Source organism: Schistocerca serialis, chromosome 1 (genome assembly GCF_023864345.2).
Source record: "Schistocerca serialis cubense isolate TAMUIC-IGC-003099 chromosome 1, iqSchSeri2.2, whole genome shotgun sequence".
In the NCBI taxonomy this organism is placed as follows: domain Eukaryota; kingdom Metazoa; phylum Arthropoda; class Insecta; order Orthoptera; family Acrididae; genus Schistocerca; species Schistocerca serialis.
The window spans coordinates 572839494-572857738 of record NC_064638.1 but is presented as its reverse complement, the minus strand read 5'-3'; the positions used below and the strand labels follow the sequence as shown (position 1 = coordinate 572857738).

General features: G+C 37.7%; 1 protein-coding gene across 1 annotated transcript in view; it reads right to left on the bottom strand.

Moving 5' to 3' along the window:
- LOC126476291 (protein PTHB1) overlaps positions 1 to 13884 on the bottom strand; it is a 95972-nt gene extending 82088 nt beyond the window's left edge. Inside the window, exons 1-3 of the mRNA XM_050103530.1 lie at positions 13830 to 13884; positions 7984 to 8121; positions 1030 to 1098 (exon numbers count right to left, since the gene is read on the bottom strand). The gene's annotated coding sequence lies outside the window, so the exon portion shown is untranslated. The remainder of the gene's footprint in view (positions 1 to 1029; positions 1099 to 7983; positions 8122 to 13829) is intronic.
- Between the last annotated feature and the right edge of the window lie 4361 nt (positions 13885 to 18245).

The following is an 18245-nucleotide window of genomic DNA, read 5'->3' as shown; positions in this document are numbered from 1 at the left end:
TTAAATCATTACGAGCTGAACAGGAAAAACATTGGATTTACTCAAACAAAGGACTAAGCTGAGTTTAGAAGTAGATACGGTACAAGGAACTATTTGCAGGTTTTAAATGAAATGATAGAATGAAGCAATGACCTGCACGGATAGCTAGAATGCTGTTGCCAGTGTTCAGGGAGGCATGTTGGTCCTGTCCAACAGATTTAATGATGAGGGCTGCTGTACTAGACAGTGTAGATATGGTTTTTAGGCAGTTTCCCACATTAGACTAGGTGAACACCAGGCTAGTACTCACGTCATGCCTCAGTTACATGATTTGCAAACATTTAGGAAAGATGTTCACACACTTTTCCATGGCATGACACTAGGTACAGACAGATATGGTACACAAATTTCGTCCGTATGGGGGGAGGGGGGCATGGCAATCTGATCACACTCTACCACTTATGTTGCCAAATCTTGAGTTAACATGGCAACCACTTCAAATAGGGTAAGGCCAGGAAAACTAAAGAAAGTTACACTGGAGTATGATTGTAAGCTGCAAGCTCAGTTCAAAATTTTTTCATTAGATGCTATGTCCTGTACTGACACCATGCTGAAGCTGTAATATGTGTTTTACTACATGAGTCTTCAAGACTTTAATATCTGGTACCTACTATACATCGTAATTGTAATCTATCCAATGTGACTTATGCCTATGTTTTATAATATGGTCTTCATGTCTGATTTTATGTCTTATACTTTTTAAGCTCTGAAAATGGTCACACAGTGACTAAAATTAACTTTCTGTAATTTTATATGACCAATGGTACCACTTCTCTTGTTTACAATGAACAAGTATATCACTCTGAGGACACAGGTAGATCTTAACTGTAGAGTAGAGATCCAACAATCACAATAGACATGTATGCGAAAGTGTCCAGAATGATAAACAATAAACTGACTGGAAACTTTCCAGCAAACCTAGAAACAGTAGCACGAATAACTTCGAACACAGTGTAGATTGCAAAGCTTATATACTAACTGCAAACTTACGGAGGGCACAGGGAGTAGCAATGTGTGAAAAAGAGCAGCAACACTTCGTAGAATCATGAACTGTAGGATCTATAAAGGAGAAAAACAAGGAAACAAATTCAGAAACTTTGTAAGCTTACCACTGGGAACCACAAATGAATTGCTAGTTACTAATTCACAAAATATGCCTTTTGCAATTATGTAGAAGGCAGCAGGAACTTTAAACCTGTAGAAATCGCAACATATACTTAAATGCATGGGAGGAGGTTGCAAAACAATAATCAAAATGGAAGATTCTCTGCCTCAATGACTTTCACACATGGTTATTGCACAAGCAGTAACACAAACACTGTCATTTGTCACTATACAGTGAAATGATCACACAAGAAGGGACAAAAGTAGCCCCTACATTACAATTTTCTTTCTTTTTTAAAAAAAGACCTCGCTGAAAAATATTTTACTGAGCAAATATGATTACAAATGTGTACACCAAATTAATACTCCAGCTAAGAATGATCTGTGCCTAGAGCAAGACTGAACTTGTGCACTTGGTGACCAGGGTCTACAAACAATAAGGCTTCCAAAAATGAGCTTCAAATGACGATACGACAAATGAAGTGCTGTTAATTAAAATCAGTGCAGAGAACAAACACAAATTTGTGTATATAGCCTAAACTGCACAGACTATCAATAACTAATAGTGGCTTGTGATATATTTTATTTGGGAGTATATATGTGTATCTACAGTACAAGCAGTAGTAGTTTTATTTATACACATCCCAGTTTTACGAGGACATTGGACATGTTATGGTATACAATTTAAGAACAAAAAAATACCCTAGTTAGGGAAAACAAGGAAAATCTAAATCAGAATGACCAGATAGAGATTGGAACCTCCACCCTCCCAGATATGAGTGCAGCCTTTTTGGAACAGTGCTTCCACATTTGGTTTATCCCTAGTGTTCAATAGTTTCGCTAAGAAGAATACTGTAATGTAAAAGTCTAGTGCTACACTGTTCACTTATTTCTTATTCTATGTCATTGCACACACTACATGCATTATTTCATAATGTAGCACTACATACATTGTCAGCTGATCAGGACCACAGTGATGATGTTTAGTTTGATAAGCAAAGTACATGTGAGGCAATGATGGAATGTGTGCTATGTTGTGATTGAAAATGAGAGATAGGCAACTATTTGCATACCCAGTGTGAATGAGAAGTAGGGCAGTAATGAAAACCTTGCACTGTATTGTCCTGCATAAAGTCATAACAGTGTATAAGGAACAAAAGGTCTTAGACATGCTAAAAACTTTGAAGAAATTACTTTATTGATTGCAAATGTAAATACTCTGTATTACTACATTCCTCTCCATGAACTGTAGACCTTGCTGAAGTGGATGGCTTGCGTGGCTTTGTGATACAGGGGCTACATAAGGTAAATGAACTTAAGACAATATTGTAGAAACAAACTAAGAAGTAAATTGAGAATGGAGGTATGATACTGTGAGTAGATCTAAGCTGGAGCAAGGCACCTGAGGTAGGTGACATTCCTCAGAATTATTGAAGCACTCAGGAAAACATAACATGACAAAATTATTCCAATTAGTACGCAAGGTATATGAGACAGGTGAATACCTCAGACTTCATCAAGAATGTAACAATTCCTATTTGAAGGAAGACAGATGTCAACAGGTGTGAATATAACAGAACTATAACTTTGACAATGTTAACGAGAATTCACTCTTTGATGATGACATTATTTTACCAGAGATGACAATGAACTAGGAAGATCAGTTGAACAGAGGTTATAAGACGAACATCAACAAAAGTAAAATAAGGATAATGCAGTTTAGTTAAAGTGAATCAGGAGATGACAAGGCCATTAGATTAGGACATGGAACACTAATAGTAAAAGGTGAGTTTTGCTGTTTGGTCAGCAAAAAAAGTGGCGAGGGCCAAAGTAGAGAGGATATAAAATGCAGATTGGCAGAAGCAAGAATAGCATTTTGGAAAACGAGAAGTTGTTAACATTACACATAAATTTAAGTGTTAGGGAGTGTTTTCTCAAGTGTAGCTTTGTATGGAAGTGAAATGTGGATGATTAACAGTACTGACAAGAAGAGAATAGCAGCTTCTTAATTGTAGTGCTACTGATGGATACTGAAAATTTGATGGGAAGACTGGATAACTATGAGGAGGTACTGAACTGAAATAGGGAGAAAAGAACTGTATAGCACAACCTCACTAAAAGAAGGGATACATTGATAGGACACATCCTGAGGCATAAAAAATATCACCAGTTTTGTAACGAAGGGATTAATGTATGGTACTTTGATCCATTTGGATGTAGGTTGTAGAAATTATGCAGAGATGAAGATGCCCTTACAGGACAGACTAGTGTGCAGAACTGCTGTAATTATGTCTTCAGACAGAAGCACAACTGGTGTGAGCTGTTGTGCTGGGTGGAATGAGCAAGTGGAGAAAATTGGGAGGGAGTAGGGGAAAAGATTGGGAAACAGAAGCTGAAAGAGGGGAAGGAGAGAGAGCAGTTGTACGGGATAGGAATATGGCAACAGTGAGCTCATTATGACTGCTGGCGGGGGGAGTTGTGTGCTACACACAATGATTTGGAGGATTGGATTGGGAGGGGGATACAGAACAGCAGAGAGGTGGATACAACTGCAGTATGAATGAATGAATGGCCGCCTCCAAACTATACCCAAGAGCAGAATGTACTGCGCAATGGCAACACATGCTGCTGAGCACAACACCTGTGATTTCAATGGCTGCTTCACAACCAATGCCATTTGGATCCTTCATCCTAACAAAGGCTTCTCTGAGTTACATACACGGGAACTGCACTCACAGTTCCCTTGATCCTGCAACCTCTCTGGCCTCAGTCTACACTAGCCTCTGGCCCTCATTCACCTCCACCCCTGCCCCATGACACTAATTTCATTCGAACTTCTATCACACCTTCTTCACTTTTGCCTCCCTCTTCCTCTTCCCTTGCAACACACACCTTCACTTCACTGTGACCTGTGCAAGCATCTACAGCCAGAATGAGCTCACCAACGCCACATTCCTATCCCTCCCAGCTGTCAGCTACCCTTCTCGAACCCTTCCACTTATTTCCTGCCATATTTCTCCCCTTGTCCACTCCACCCCACACAGCCAAAAACCACAGCTGAGCTGCACTGTCAGCACAATACAGTCAGCCAGGAGAATGTAGCTGTGCTGGTATATTCTGTCAGCTTTGAAGAAGGATTCGTCCAAAACTTAGAAATGACCCTAGTCTCTTTTACAGGCCTGTTGACAACTCAGAGCATCAACTGTACAGTGAGCCCTTACATTTACTCCTTCCACTTTTACATCTGAAGAATTAGTTTCTTTCAGCGCCTAGGATTGTATGACCTACATTGTTAGTAGACAGTTCCTGTTTATCAGAATTTTCTTCTCTATCTGCAAATTCCACTTTGATTCTAATGTCTTTTGTAGAAATTTTCATCAATGGATTCCTCTTCAGGTACACATTCACAGTTTCCTATATGGGGACTATGACTGCCTTCCAGTCATGATCAGTAACTTTCTTAATGGTTTCTGGTGTCATTACCTTCAAAGCTGTGGCATGTTTCCTTCTTTAATTGTTCTTCCACCACGCTCCATATAACATCTATCACCATATCAACTTTATTGAATGTAGATACCAATGGTGTGGAGGCAATCATAAAAAGGCACTTTTTTCCCAGAAATTCATTGAACCGAAACACAGCTTACAGCCAGTTTCATTCCACTAAAACTAACAGGTATGGTTTAATTGTATATTTGGTTAAGTTGGCTGAATCTCATATATGACTTGGATGAGGCTACTTTATTTACCATTTTAGTCTGTCATGTCCTCACTGTGTTCCAGTGATCCTTTTACCAGCTTTAACAGAGGCCACTTACAACCTTTTTTCTTTTCATCTCCTCGTGGCACATGGAATTAGATTTAGTGTCATATAATCCATTAACCCTCCAGTAAGTATTATGAAGTCATCTGATGTGTTGGCCAATATAAATACACGTGAACACTCACTACCACCATCACTCTGGCAACAACTGTTGTAGCAGTGCATGTGGCTCCATATTTTATCAATATGCATGTCACACCTTTTACCACTATTCCACAATACTGCCATGTTTCCATAAAAGAAGACTTACATTTTTAAAGCAGAGTCTGGTGTATTTCAGTTTTCCTGAAGATAGCCAAGTTTCTGGAAGGTTAATCCTTTTTTGTAGTTATTGTGCAACTTAGGCACAGCTGATAAGTCTTTCTGGTTTCCATAATACTTCTGAATTTAATATAATAATGCACTTGCCTAAGTCATCTGTTAGTACAATTTTTGTATCCAGGATTACTTCATTCCATGGAATGTGTGATTGGTAAATGACTACTCTCTGCCTCTCACTGCACATTCATGATCTTGCAAACTATACAGTAGTGCAGTACCTTCCAGCAGCAACTTTGGTAATCTTCTGCAAAAGTACCTGCAGACCATTAACCTTTTCACTGTTGCACAGTTTCATGATTGTATGAGTAATTCACTTTGCCTGCTGGAAGAGTACCTTGGCATAAAATCATCATCACTGCTAGCACAGGTTTTACAGTTCACCTGTTGCATGTAGGACTACACATTTCTAACTGTCCTCTTTAAATATTTGTACTGGCAACATGGCTCATTCTGGGAACACTTAGTTCCTAAATGTGTTGATTTGGCTCCAGACATGTTTTGTGTAGTTTGGCTGTAACTTATTTTTGTGGATCTTTGTAAACACTGAAAAGTTCAATGGTCCCAAATGTTTCTAAAACACTGAAGAAATTTACAAATGAATGCCAACAGGGTTCTCGTTATCTATTGGAGTTTCACTAATGAGTTTCTGGTAATTTTAGTGAAACGCAATGATAGTTAGTTGCGTGAATACATATTTTTTAAGATAAGCAATGCACACGGGCAGTTTGAGAACATTTTTCCACATAAGCAACTTATCATTTGGCACTCCTCACCCCCTACCCCTTTTTTCCCTTACACTTTCACCTGTGTCAATTTTTGCTACTAATTGTGATATGCATTTTATACATATCCTACACTCGGATGACTCTGGTGTTCAGCTTGGTGCCACAAGCGACCACTACTAATTGTGATAAGTCCTGTATGGAAATTTTATAGTTGTGGTGCCTCTCATACCCTTCTCAGTTTGGCACACCAAATAGCAGCTTGTGTCGTTTGGGCCTTAAATTGGCCCTGGCAATGTATTAACCATAAACTAAAAATGGCACACCATAAACCCATGAAAATATTCCTTCAAGACCGAAACTTTTCCTTGAAATTTATAAAGACAGGGTGGTCAGAAAAAGTCTGAAACACTTGTAGGGATGTTGCAGAGCAGGTATGCTGTGTATAAGTTATTTAGCATTGAAATTAGCCAATTGGGAAGACACATGTTCACATTCAAGTGGTCTGCTGAGGGGACAGGGGTTGTTGTGTTGCCCAACGAGTACTTTGTTTGGTTAGCTGAAACTTTAATTTGAGCACATGATGACCTGATTGGCTAAATTCATGCTAAATAACTTGGAAACAGCACAACATATCAATTTTTTTCTTAACATTTACATCTCAGCACAAAATCTCCCCTGCAACATCCCTAAATGTTTCACACATTTTCTGGCCACCCTATATATTCATAAAGTACAATGCTGAGATGATTATTTGGGGAAAATGTACATAAATCACTTTTGTAATGGAGCAACATAACATAACAATCTGAAACACAACAGTTTGGTCCATGGGGCACCATCATCTGAAAAAATGCTGATGGTTATCACATAACTGAGCACATACTTAGACACTAATCTACTCAAGAGGGCGACTACATAAAAAAGGTTAACTTTTTTTTTTTTTCAATTTTATCATTATGATTATGGCAAGAATAGTGAAGTTTGTCTTATGTCCAGCATGTATCATTATATATTTCTGTAGTGGTAAAATGATAAAATCCAGTTCCAAATATAAGTGAAAATCCACAGACAAAACGTTTATGCAGTCAAGGTTAGATATCCTGCTGCTGAACGTGCTCTGGAATGTAATGCAGGTGGCTCTAAAACCTGCTTCTGTTGCTCATTCAAGATGAACCCATTCCTTCTCCCATCACATTCCCTCTACTCTGAATGCTATATAAAATAACTGGTACTCCAACACACACTTGTTCCCACAGTTTTCATCATCAGTCTATCTTCATTTGCTCTTACTTTGTTACCCCTTCAATTTTTCAGTTTCCAAGCAGAATTCCGTATCTCCTTTATTCTTTCATACCAGCCCCTTCCCCCCCCCCCCCCCCCATCCCCCTCCTTTTCAAAGCCCTGCTACCATGATTCCAGGTTTTAGTTCTCATCCTTAATGAATTAATTGCTTGGAACTTATTGTCAGTACTCTGGATTTTCCCTCTTGCCTGTTAGTAGCTATTGTTTCATCAGTCTTCCACATTGCACTTAATATATGTCAATCCTGGGTTTTTGAGTGACACTAGTTTCTTTATACCAACTACCTATTTTTTGTTTTCTTTACACAACTGTCATCTTATCTTTTCCCATTGAAGGAGAAAATGTCACTAGTGTAAGCTCAAGAGTCACTATCTTTTTCTGTATATTTGCTATCACTGTTCAGCAGTTAGCACAAAGGCATTCATTCATTTCTGACATTTCTTATCCAAGCTTAATTTGTGGTTTGAAATCTCTGGTATTATTTTTTGTGGCAAACCTTATACAACAAACAACTTCAAAATCTGTGTATCTAATTTAGCAAAGAAACAATATGTGTCACTTCATATTCTTTACAGTGCAGTTAACACAAATGTGCAGCCTTTAAAGTGTGCATCTGTGCTGGTGCAAAATGTCTTTCTATAATGATTGTCATTATTCACAGATTTACACCTGTTGTATGTGCACAAAACCGTCACATTATTTTCATTTTTAAAAGTATGATTTTTATCTTCAGGTTTGGCATCTTTTCTTCTCCCAAGAGTCATTTATTTGACTTTCTCAAATCACAGTGAAGGTACAATGCAGCACCTGGAACAAAGACAAAACATCATGTAAAATCATAAGGTGGAGAGAAACTTTAGGAGTCTTGTAATGAATGAACAAATTAAACCATGCTCTGTGTCATGAAGCATACTTGAACCTTCAATGATGTATAAACAACCACATAAAGAAAATACAAGTCAGTCATCAATGTTCATCACGATTATATTCATCAATATCTATTGAGCATCCAGATTGGATCACAGAGGACAGGTTACTTTGCTGAGGACCCAGAGTCACTTCTCGGCTTTTGGCAAGGTCGATGTATAGTTTTATCGACATCTTGAGATGTCGGGTACCCTGCTGGATACCAGCATCATTCATGCATGATATTCTGACAACGTGATTCGTTATCTTCACCAGATGGCCACCTGATGAACAATTATGATATTCGGCAGGGTAACCAACATCTCAAGATGTCAACAAATCACTGGTAACGTCTAAATAATTACATCATAGTTTCATTTATTGAAATAATGTATACACAGCACAATCACCCATTAACATAACTTTGGCAATATTACCATGTCCAGTAACCCATATATGTATCATCAGGACTTAACTTGCAACTTCATCTAGAACAAATTCACAATGGTTTATCAACAACAGATACACTATGGGAGCAAGAGAATGACCACACAGTCTCCGAGAGCATTAATTTCCGAGAGCATTTAAGTCCTGTAGGCAAAGACATACAGAGGTGGGCAAATCTTCTATGTGGTAACAGTGGTGGTATTGTCTTTATCTACATGATTGAAACACATTGCAACCCAATATTGACTGCCTCAAAATGTCATCATCTATAAGACACTCATGCTGTCCGAGACTGTGTGGTCATTCTCTGGCTCCACCAGTGCATCTGCTGCTGTTGATAAATCTTTGTGTATTCATTCTAGGCACAGTCATGATGTCCTGACGATACAAGATAAAAAGGGGGAGGGTGAATAATGTTGAATACTGTTGGGAGAGGAGCACTGAAAATGATATATAGCTAAATGACGTAGTTTTATTTAATTTTTATTTCATTTGTGCTCTGTGAGACACAAAGTGAACCATATCACATCATAATACACCCACAATAAAAACATTTGATTGACAAAATCTTAATAACAGTCAAGAGAAAACGAAAATGTCAGTCATAGCGTATCAGAAAACACTGTCTCAGCATTTGCCTAGAATTATGTGGAAACATGAGAGAAGACCCAAATCAATATGACTGTACCACATTTCTTACATGAAAAATTTTTCTTAGGTAAGAGTTCATGTAAGCAAGCTTCAAACCTATTAAAGGAAAGTGACATTTTCAACCTGACCGTCTCAGATTTCTTTCAAATTTGGTGCATTCAGTGATCCATATAAGAAGCAGAAAACTAAAAATTTGCAGAGGTGTACAAGAATTGTGAAGAAAGCTAAAGGGGTGCAAAGTTTGGAAATTGTGCGAAATTTATATGCATCTGTCTCAGCATAAACTAATTTTGGTACTAATCGAGATACAGCAACAGAAGTTGTATTACTGAAAAGCTATTGAGTAATGGTTTACATTGATATGCAACACGATGAGTTTCTAAGAATTTTCACATTCAAGGTCATTGACCTTAACCTTTGATCTTGAATATCTCAAAACACGCCATCTTTAATTTTTTTGAAAAAAAAAAAAGTATTGTATTGCTCCAATATGTTACTATAAACATGGTAATGATCAAGGTGGCACATTAAAGGTATCATGCCCAAAAATTTATTTTATCAGCATCAGCACACTATCAAAACACAGAAGATAACAAATAAATATGAAACACAAATTATTAAAAAGAGCAATTCATAAGTAATGTTGTACAAAAGCACGGTTTATATTATTTAGTAGTTTTATGAACCACTTACAGTGTAGCTTGAATGAAAAGGTAATAAAATGTGGTAAAATCTCATATCACAATTCTCCAATGAAATTGTTAATGTTCACCAGATATGATCCAGGGAGACTGTATGTCCTTCCAGTTGGTGTCACTGGATCCAGTCTTGTGAGTATGTCACATTTTCTGACTAAACAAGTGTTAGTTTTGGCAGAAAACACAAATGATGGAGATGGTCCATGTGGGTGCAATGAACTGGCCTCTACTTCATCTGTTTCTTCAGAAATTTTCAGCACATATGTAACCCACCAATGACTGTCATATATACAGGCAACAAATCCATGTGTGTCTGTTAACAACATGTAATTCACCGTAGCAGTCGCTGACTCTTCTCTCTTTACTAAAGAAGCAGAATATGTCTTTGTTTTTACTATACCTTTATTAATACATATTACGCAATGAAGCTTATGTGTACTTGGAATTGTCCTTGTATTCTTGAAATGTTGCTTCACCTTGGCAACTTCTTCATCATATGGGAAGCTGATGTATAGTGGAAGACACATGGAGGAAAATTTCCTTTGCACCACTGAAACTACTACTGTGACGTCAAAATATCGTTCTCATGAGGTCGTTTAGACTGGCAAGTGTGATTAATCTCTTTATCGTCCCTACATCCCCATTGCAAGTTTCTTTATTGGGTGCTGTGGCAAAAAAATACCAATGTGCTGAAACATAAAAATATCCCTGACGGTATGACAGATTACTGAATTTTTTTTCTGTTTTTGTATTGGGCAGCACATCCACCCAAAAAGTAATAAATGTGCTCTGGAGTTGGAAAGTGACTTTAAGAAATTGATGAAATTGTGCTGGAAAGAATACACACAAACTGTATCATGCTGAAGGCAGACAGATATTTCCACATAAGACACATGGCGTACTTCATTAGCGCTTGTGTCTCTGTAGTAAGCAACATATGGGTGAACTGTAATGTGTGAACTGTTCTAATGAAATCCCTGTACTTCATCCTGAATGGTGGAGGAGCAATTCTTTGCAAAATCACAAACAATAAGATATTCAGTTACTCTTAAGTTCTTCTTTACTGATTTAAAAAAACTGTGACTGCTGCTAGGTGATAAATAAAGTGTAGCAGGAGCAGTCATAAACTTGATGTAAACACCTCAATGAAATCATCTACTGATTTCGCTAGTCTCTAGAACTACCCTATCTGTTGTTAACCAAGCTTGTATGTAATTTCATCAATGCAGTTTGTAGCAAACAGCTCAAAAAGATAATCAGTCTGTCTTGTCACCCTTGGACAATAAGGACATGTGCTTAAGAAACATATTGGAGGTGCAGGATGGCATGTAACAAATGGTACACAATGCATGTACGATGGTTATTTGTGTACTTCATACTTTGTTAGTTCTTTCAATTTCCATCCTTCAACCGTTAACTCAAATTCTGGTGTGAAGCTCACAAACAAAATGGGTCTCACGGGCATTGGCAAGAATACAGCACAGTGGTCACAACTCTAAAAATTTTGAGAATCCAATATTTACTTCTGAATATGTATCTCTGAAATAAGCATATTTCGTTAAGATTACGCAACATTAGCTGCTTCTGTGTATGTACTCTAGTTTCATTTTCTTTCTCAGAGACAGTTTTTTCTTCCTGACATCACACAGATCGCATTATGATCATAGTAAAAGTCACATACATATTGAACAGTTTTCTCACACAGTGTCTCACCTAACTTTGCATTTGGTGTCACTAGTATACCATATTCTACTAATAACCATTTTACTCTTCGATCTGTCTAATCTGAAGTAGAAAATTCTTTCGTGGTTTTCCTTACACTCTAGCTCTTTGGAAGTAGTACCAAAATTTGTATTTTGTCACACACACAGTCTGACTACTGAAACTTGTCTTTCAGCTGAGCTATGATTTCTCTTTCTCCATTTCTTTCATACTCCTTTTTTCCTTGTTGTACTGTATAAGTATGCTCCAACACTCAGGCAACTTTTTCGGTATTTGCTTTGGGTACTTTATCTCACTGTGAAGCCTCCTTCTCGTCACAGGAGATTCACTTAAGACTGAAGGATAGTATTTAAAGAGTCAAGTGCCAGATCTGATACTATTTCATCTCCACTTAAATTTTCTACGGAAGTACCTAGCACAGCTAAGGCAACACCTGCAGAGATTGGTGGGTTTTGTGATACCTGCTTTCTACATTTGCTGCAAATTTTTCCACCTAGCAATACATTTGAACATTTTTTTTACTATCCACTCCCAAACATTCCTCAAATTCTTTTGTATTCTTGTGTCACTTTCTCCTTTACATGGATTGTAAAAATACTATTTAGACTTGATTTTTTTTCTTTTTTTACAAACTGCTACTAAATACTACAGCAACTGTACACTGCAGATTGCATACATCCATGAAACAAGCTAATGATGTTTGGCTGACAAAAAGTCTCTGTGACTAGCTGTTCACTGCAAGAAATGTTCACCAACTGGACAGAATATTGGGAGGAAGGGGAGGAGAATGGGACAGATACATGGCTGCTTACTATATTTTGTTGGTGTAGTGACACAGATGAAATAAATTTTGGGCATGAGGCCATTAGGGTGCCATGTTGATATTTACCATGTTCGTGGTAACATTGTGGTCCAATACAACTTTTCGTTTTTCAAAAAAATTGAAGAAGGGGCATTTCACATATTCAAGATCAAGGTTAAGGTCAATGACCTTGTATGTCAGAACAGATTGAAACCCACCATGTTGCATATCAATATAAAGTTTTACTCATTTTCTTTTCAACTATACAAGTTTCATTGGCGTATCTTGATCAGAACCATGTTTACAATCGTTTTCACTGAACCAGGCAAGCGTAATTTCACACAATTTCCAAACTTTGCGGACCTGGAACTTCCTTCACAATTGTCATATAACTCTGCAAATTGGTAGTTTTCTATTTCTTATTTGGATCACTAAAAGCACAAAATTTGAAAGAAATCTGATCCGGTCAGGTTGAGGACTTTGTTGAATTTACCTTAACGTACTCCTGTGAGATTACTGTTGTCTGCTTTTCAATTTGTGAGGATTGCGTAAGGTAATACAAGCTGGGTCCCTCTTAGCCTGGGTTTTGCGCAAGTTGCCACCTTGTCCGAGCAAATTCTCTTTCCTTCCAAATGGCAGAACTCTAAACAAATCGCTATTTCTACATGGAAAAGAATGCACGTGCCAGGACAAATTCCACACAGTCACACTACAGAAAAGAATTACAACAGAAATAATAATTTATAGTTAAAGGATGCCCGAGAGTGTGTTCAGGATACTAACAGCAAAACAACAAATGGCATGGCAACATATTGTAATAATTACATGACAGAGAGGGTGTAATCAAATTATTATCTACCATATCTGGAGACAGAAAGAGCCTTGTTGTCAATGTACTTATAATCTTTGGAACCATGAACGATTTGGTCCTGAAACCATTTCCAATTATTACTAGGCTATGCTATTTGCCCAAAACTAGTTTTATAATCCACTTTCTAGTAAATGGATTCCGTTGTGTGACAGTAGCATATTGACTACGTCCCGTACAATCCAATTAGTACAAGGCATTCATTGCATGACAATATCTTAGATTTTATTTGATATATTCTTTCAAGCAGCCTAAAGTGTGCAACAACTGAAATTAGATCAACGATTATTTACTCTCGTTCTTTTATATCTTATATATCGTTATCTCATAACTTTATCTTGTCAGGTGCGGACATTTACTGAAATTTTCAAAATATATTTATTTATGACATTTCTTCAAAATAAAAATTTCATTTTAGTACCTTCAACCTCACATTCAAAACATCTCTCTTTCAATCGTGGCCTGGTATGCGTCACACTGCTGCCAATATAACACAACAGCTTAACATTGCATTGCTGCAGCAAGTTCGAAAACAAAATATGTTTGCTGCACATACATTGCTCCAACAAATTAGTACTTTGCAGTTGGCGTTTCGGTGGAAAACGATTTTTTTTATTAATTTCTGGCAATAATTATAAGTTCAAGGTATCAATACATTCCCGTCTATAAAGGCCCGTCAACACGCAACGATCTGTCTGCGCAAATGTCTGCGCACATCACATCTGCGCAGACAGATCGTTGCGTGTGGACAGAAGATTTGCACCAACATGAGGTGTGTGCAAACCTGGAAGTTGGAGTTGGAGGTTTGAGCGAAACCTCTCAAATCTGTGGGTTCAAATCACATCTGCGCAGACGAGTTGGAGCGTGTGGACAGGAGATCGCCGCAAATCTGGCGCGAAGCAGCTGTTTCCTCAGTCTAGTGTTTGAATTTGTGCGCACAGGGCATTAAAATGGCTGATAACTCGTCAGTGTTCTCGAGAGTTTGTTAGTGAATTCATTGAAATATGTAGAAACCACCCATGTTTGTGGAAGATTAAAGTAAAGGATATAGTGACCGAGACAAAAAGACAGCACCATACAATGCTCTAATTGAAAAATTGCGGGCAGTGGACGCCTCGGCAAACAGAGAGACAGTAATAAAAAAAAATTCGTTGCGAACTGTTTACCGAAAAGAGTTATCCAAAGTTCAGAAATGTAGAAGATCTGGTGTAGGAGTAGATCAAGTATACCAGCCAACGTTATAGTATTTTGATCTGCTTGGCTTTCTTAAGGTTCGCCCTGCAAATCTCACAGTAAATTTACGTGAGAAAACTGCTTTCGCTTTAGCAGCCACTGTCTACACCATTTTGACCGCTTTCTCTGTTCCCTGCGGTTGGTCTGAATGCTTTTTGCAACACAAGTTGCGAACACAGACCACAACAGAACTTCCTCCATTTCTATATTTCAGAATAACTGAATTAAATTTTTGACGTTTACGGGGAGCGTAGTCGCTCGCCACTGATTTCTTTTCTACTCCGACAGATGGCGGGCGAGTACTAGATTGGGGTTTGAGTCGTGTGAACAGACCACATTTGCAGCGATCTTTTGCATGTACAGACATCTGCGCCCATGTCTGCGCAGATAGATCGTTGCGTGTGGACCGGGCTTAAGCCACATCTGTTTGCGCAAACATCATCACTAGGGGTAGAAGGAAATCGCGTTTGTTAGAAATCACAGTGTTTGAGAACTCACAGATATCACAATAACAACTTTACAGAACTTAACTGCGATTTCAGTCACAATCAGCAGTCGCAAGTAGCGTTTCACATCTTTCACATTCAACGCTGTGTGCCATCTGTTGGCCGAATTTCGTACTGCTATCTGGTGTCATGCAACGGAATTAGCTGCGATTTCAGTGATAAATCGCGGCTAGAAGTCGCAAATAGCAAGTAAAACACGCAGTTAATAGTGCCATCTGTTGGCCAAAGTTCGTACTACGCTCCATCTCTGCGATACGCCATCGAGCCCAAACGCGATTTCATTGACAAGTCACGGCTGAAAATCGCAGTAACAACTAAAAAGCGCAGTTAACAGTGCCCTGTTGGCCAAAGTTCGTACTACGTTCATTCTCTGCGATTCACTATCGAGTCTAACTGCGATTTCTGTAACAAACCGCAACTAGAAGTCGCAAGTAGCAACTAAGAAGCGCAATTAACATTCATTGCCTAGTGCTATCTGTTGGCCGACGTTTGTACATCGTTATAAGAACCTCGTGCCTCACGAGATCGATGTACTGTTAATTGTATGCATATTACATGACAACATGCACATTCAGCAACAATTTTGGTTGGTCGAAAACAGCTGTGACTCTGAATGTATTATATCAATAAGAAGCAACACTGCCTTTTTCTCCTGAAAATATCATTTAGAAGCTATTAACCTAAAAAATGGTTTGATTCTGCTTCCAAAATGACAGTTGTGGTTAATACTCCACATGCCTACAGGACTGCAATGTTAGCACAGCAGAACTTACACATCTGTATAAGTGTAATGAAATGAAAACAATATTATTGTGTCATATGAACGCCTCACTTTTTTTCCGACACAGTTCAACTCTCTGGAGAAAAATTTTACACCTGGTGTTCTACATGCCAACTGCACACACAAAAACTTTTTGCCGAGACTACAACCACCTACACAAGTAAGGTTTCCCTGTATTACCTTCAAGTACTTCACTTTAACTATTCCTGATTTAAATGCAAGATCCGTACTTCCCACTTTCATATCAACAGCCTCAAAACGCATACTCTAAACCTTGTGCTATGTTACAGATCAGCATCACCAAAACCACATTACGGGGAAAAGAGGGGGTGGGGGGGGGGGCATGTCACTTCCCAACAAGTGTTTACCAATAATTAAATGGCGGAAAATTTACTGGTATAGGACGGCTTAGCACGAAGAAAACGAGATTTTCACTATTCTCTCACTGTATTTAACATTTATCATTCCTTTAAATTCGCGTAATACCTTCAATTAAACACAGTTCAATCACTCATTCTGCACACATATTTCATAATTATGGCACTTTTAAAATGCAAAGCCTCTAAGAGTTGTCTTGAATCTTCACGATTCTCTCTCAAGAGCCTTGATGTAGATAGATACGCACAGCAACCAGTAATCACAGTCAGAACTGCGTCTGAAAAATGATAAGGAGTATTAAACATTTTTGCTGTTACTAATTACAAGTAGTGTAACTGGCAGAGTAGTATTGCTAATATTTCCTGTAATGAAAGCCACTCAAGGAGGGACGTTTCACATTTGCAAGAACGATCTCACTTAATTAATTAAGTACATCGAAACACTTAGAAACTAACCTCTCATCTGACGAAGACAGGCTAAAGATACAGAGGCAATTTCTCCAGATATGTTGACAATGATATTTTAAATTATCGCCATACTCAATGACTGAAATATGGTCTGTGTACCTGTGAACGTAACAATATGTTAGAATTCATGTTCTAAACACAAACTATTACGGTACATATGGGTTCTTACATATTAATTACACAATTAATTTTTTCACAATTGTTTCTTTAATACAAAATTAAAGCTAACGGAGGAACAAATGCAAAACATACCTATTAATGACACTTTTGTTGAGATGCAATTGTCTGTGTGGACAAGTGTAACTTTTTCACATGGTGGTAAATCGCAGGAGGCGCAGAAATCGCAGGAATCATAGAAATCGCAGAAATAGCAGTCAAGAATCAAGAATTTTATTCACCATAGATCATTTTACAATGATATTGTCTTCGTCATACAGGATGTACTAGTACATACAGAATAATAAAATAAACAAGTGTCAGTACATTATAGAATACATTTCAAGCAAGGCAGTGTACCAAATTACACCAAGATAGCTTCTAAAAGTTAATGCAATAAGCTATACTATAATCTAATATAATATGCTATTGTATTGATTATTGTATACACTATGTAATTACACACGATTAACCACAGCACACAATAATATGTTTAACTACAGACAACTTTTAAATGCTAATATCCTCCTCAGGCATTTTAAGGAATTCTTTAATGTCATAGAATGGATCATCTGACAGACAGCTGTGCTACTTAATTTTTTTAAAAAAATTGTATCCATAGACTGAACATGAATTGGCAGTTTATTGAACATTTTGAGTGGGTTAACTTTGTGGAAATTTCCTGTTCTTGCTAATCTGTGATGCAGTATGTCTAAATTACCCTTAGCCCTGATATTGTGTTTATGTATTTCCCCTCTGGCAATAAATTCTGAAATATTATTTTTAATACAGAGTACAGACACTTAGATGTATAAATTTATAATATGAGTATTCTGAGTCTGGAAAAAAGAGGACGACAATACTCCCTATGACCTCTTTTACATATTATGCATGATATTTTTTTTTTTTTTTTTTTTTTTTTGTAATTTCAAGATGTTCTTGATGTGAGGGCAGTGCCCCCATATAATGAGACCAGGTGAAATATGTCAGTGGAATAGTCCAAAGTATGTCACCCTAAGGTACTCTAAGCTCACTACCTCCCTTAGTTTCAAGATAAGGTATGCCACCCAAGATATTTTTTCACATACATGATTTACATGTTCCTCCCAATAGAGTTTAGAGCCAGTGTGAATACCTAAGAGTTAATCGACTTATTGCCTGCTTCATTTGATGTTCCCATTAAAAGTTGTTGGGCTTTATCAGGATTGCACAGGAGCTTATTGGCTGCACACCAGTAAAGGGCCTTATCAAATGTTTCTTTTGTTAGTTTATTCAGATCTGAAATGTTCTGACGTGTGGTAAGTAGTGTTGCATCG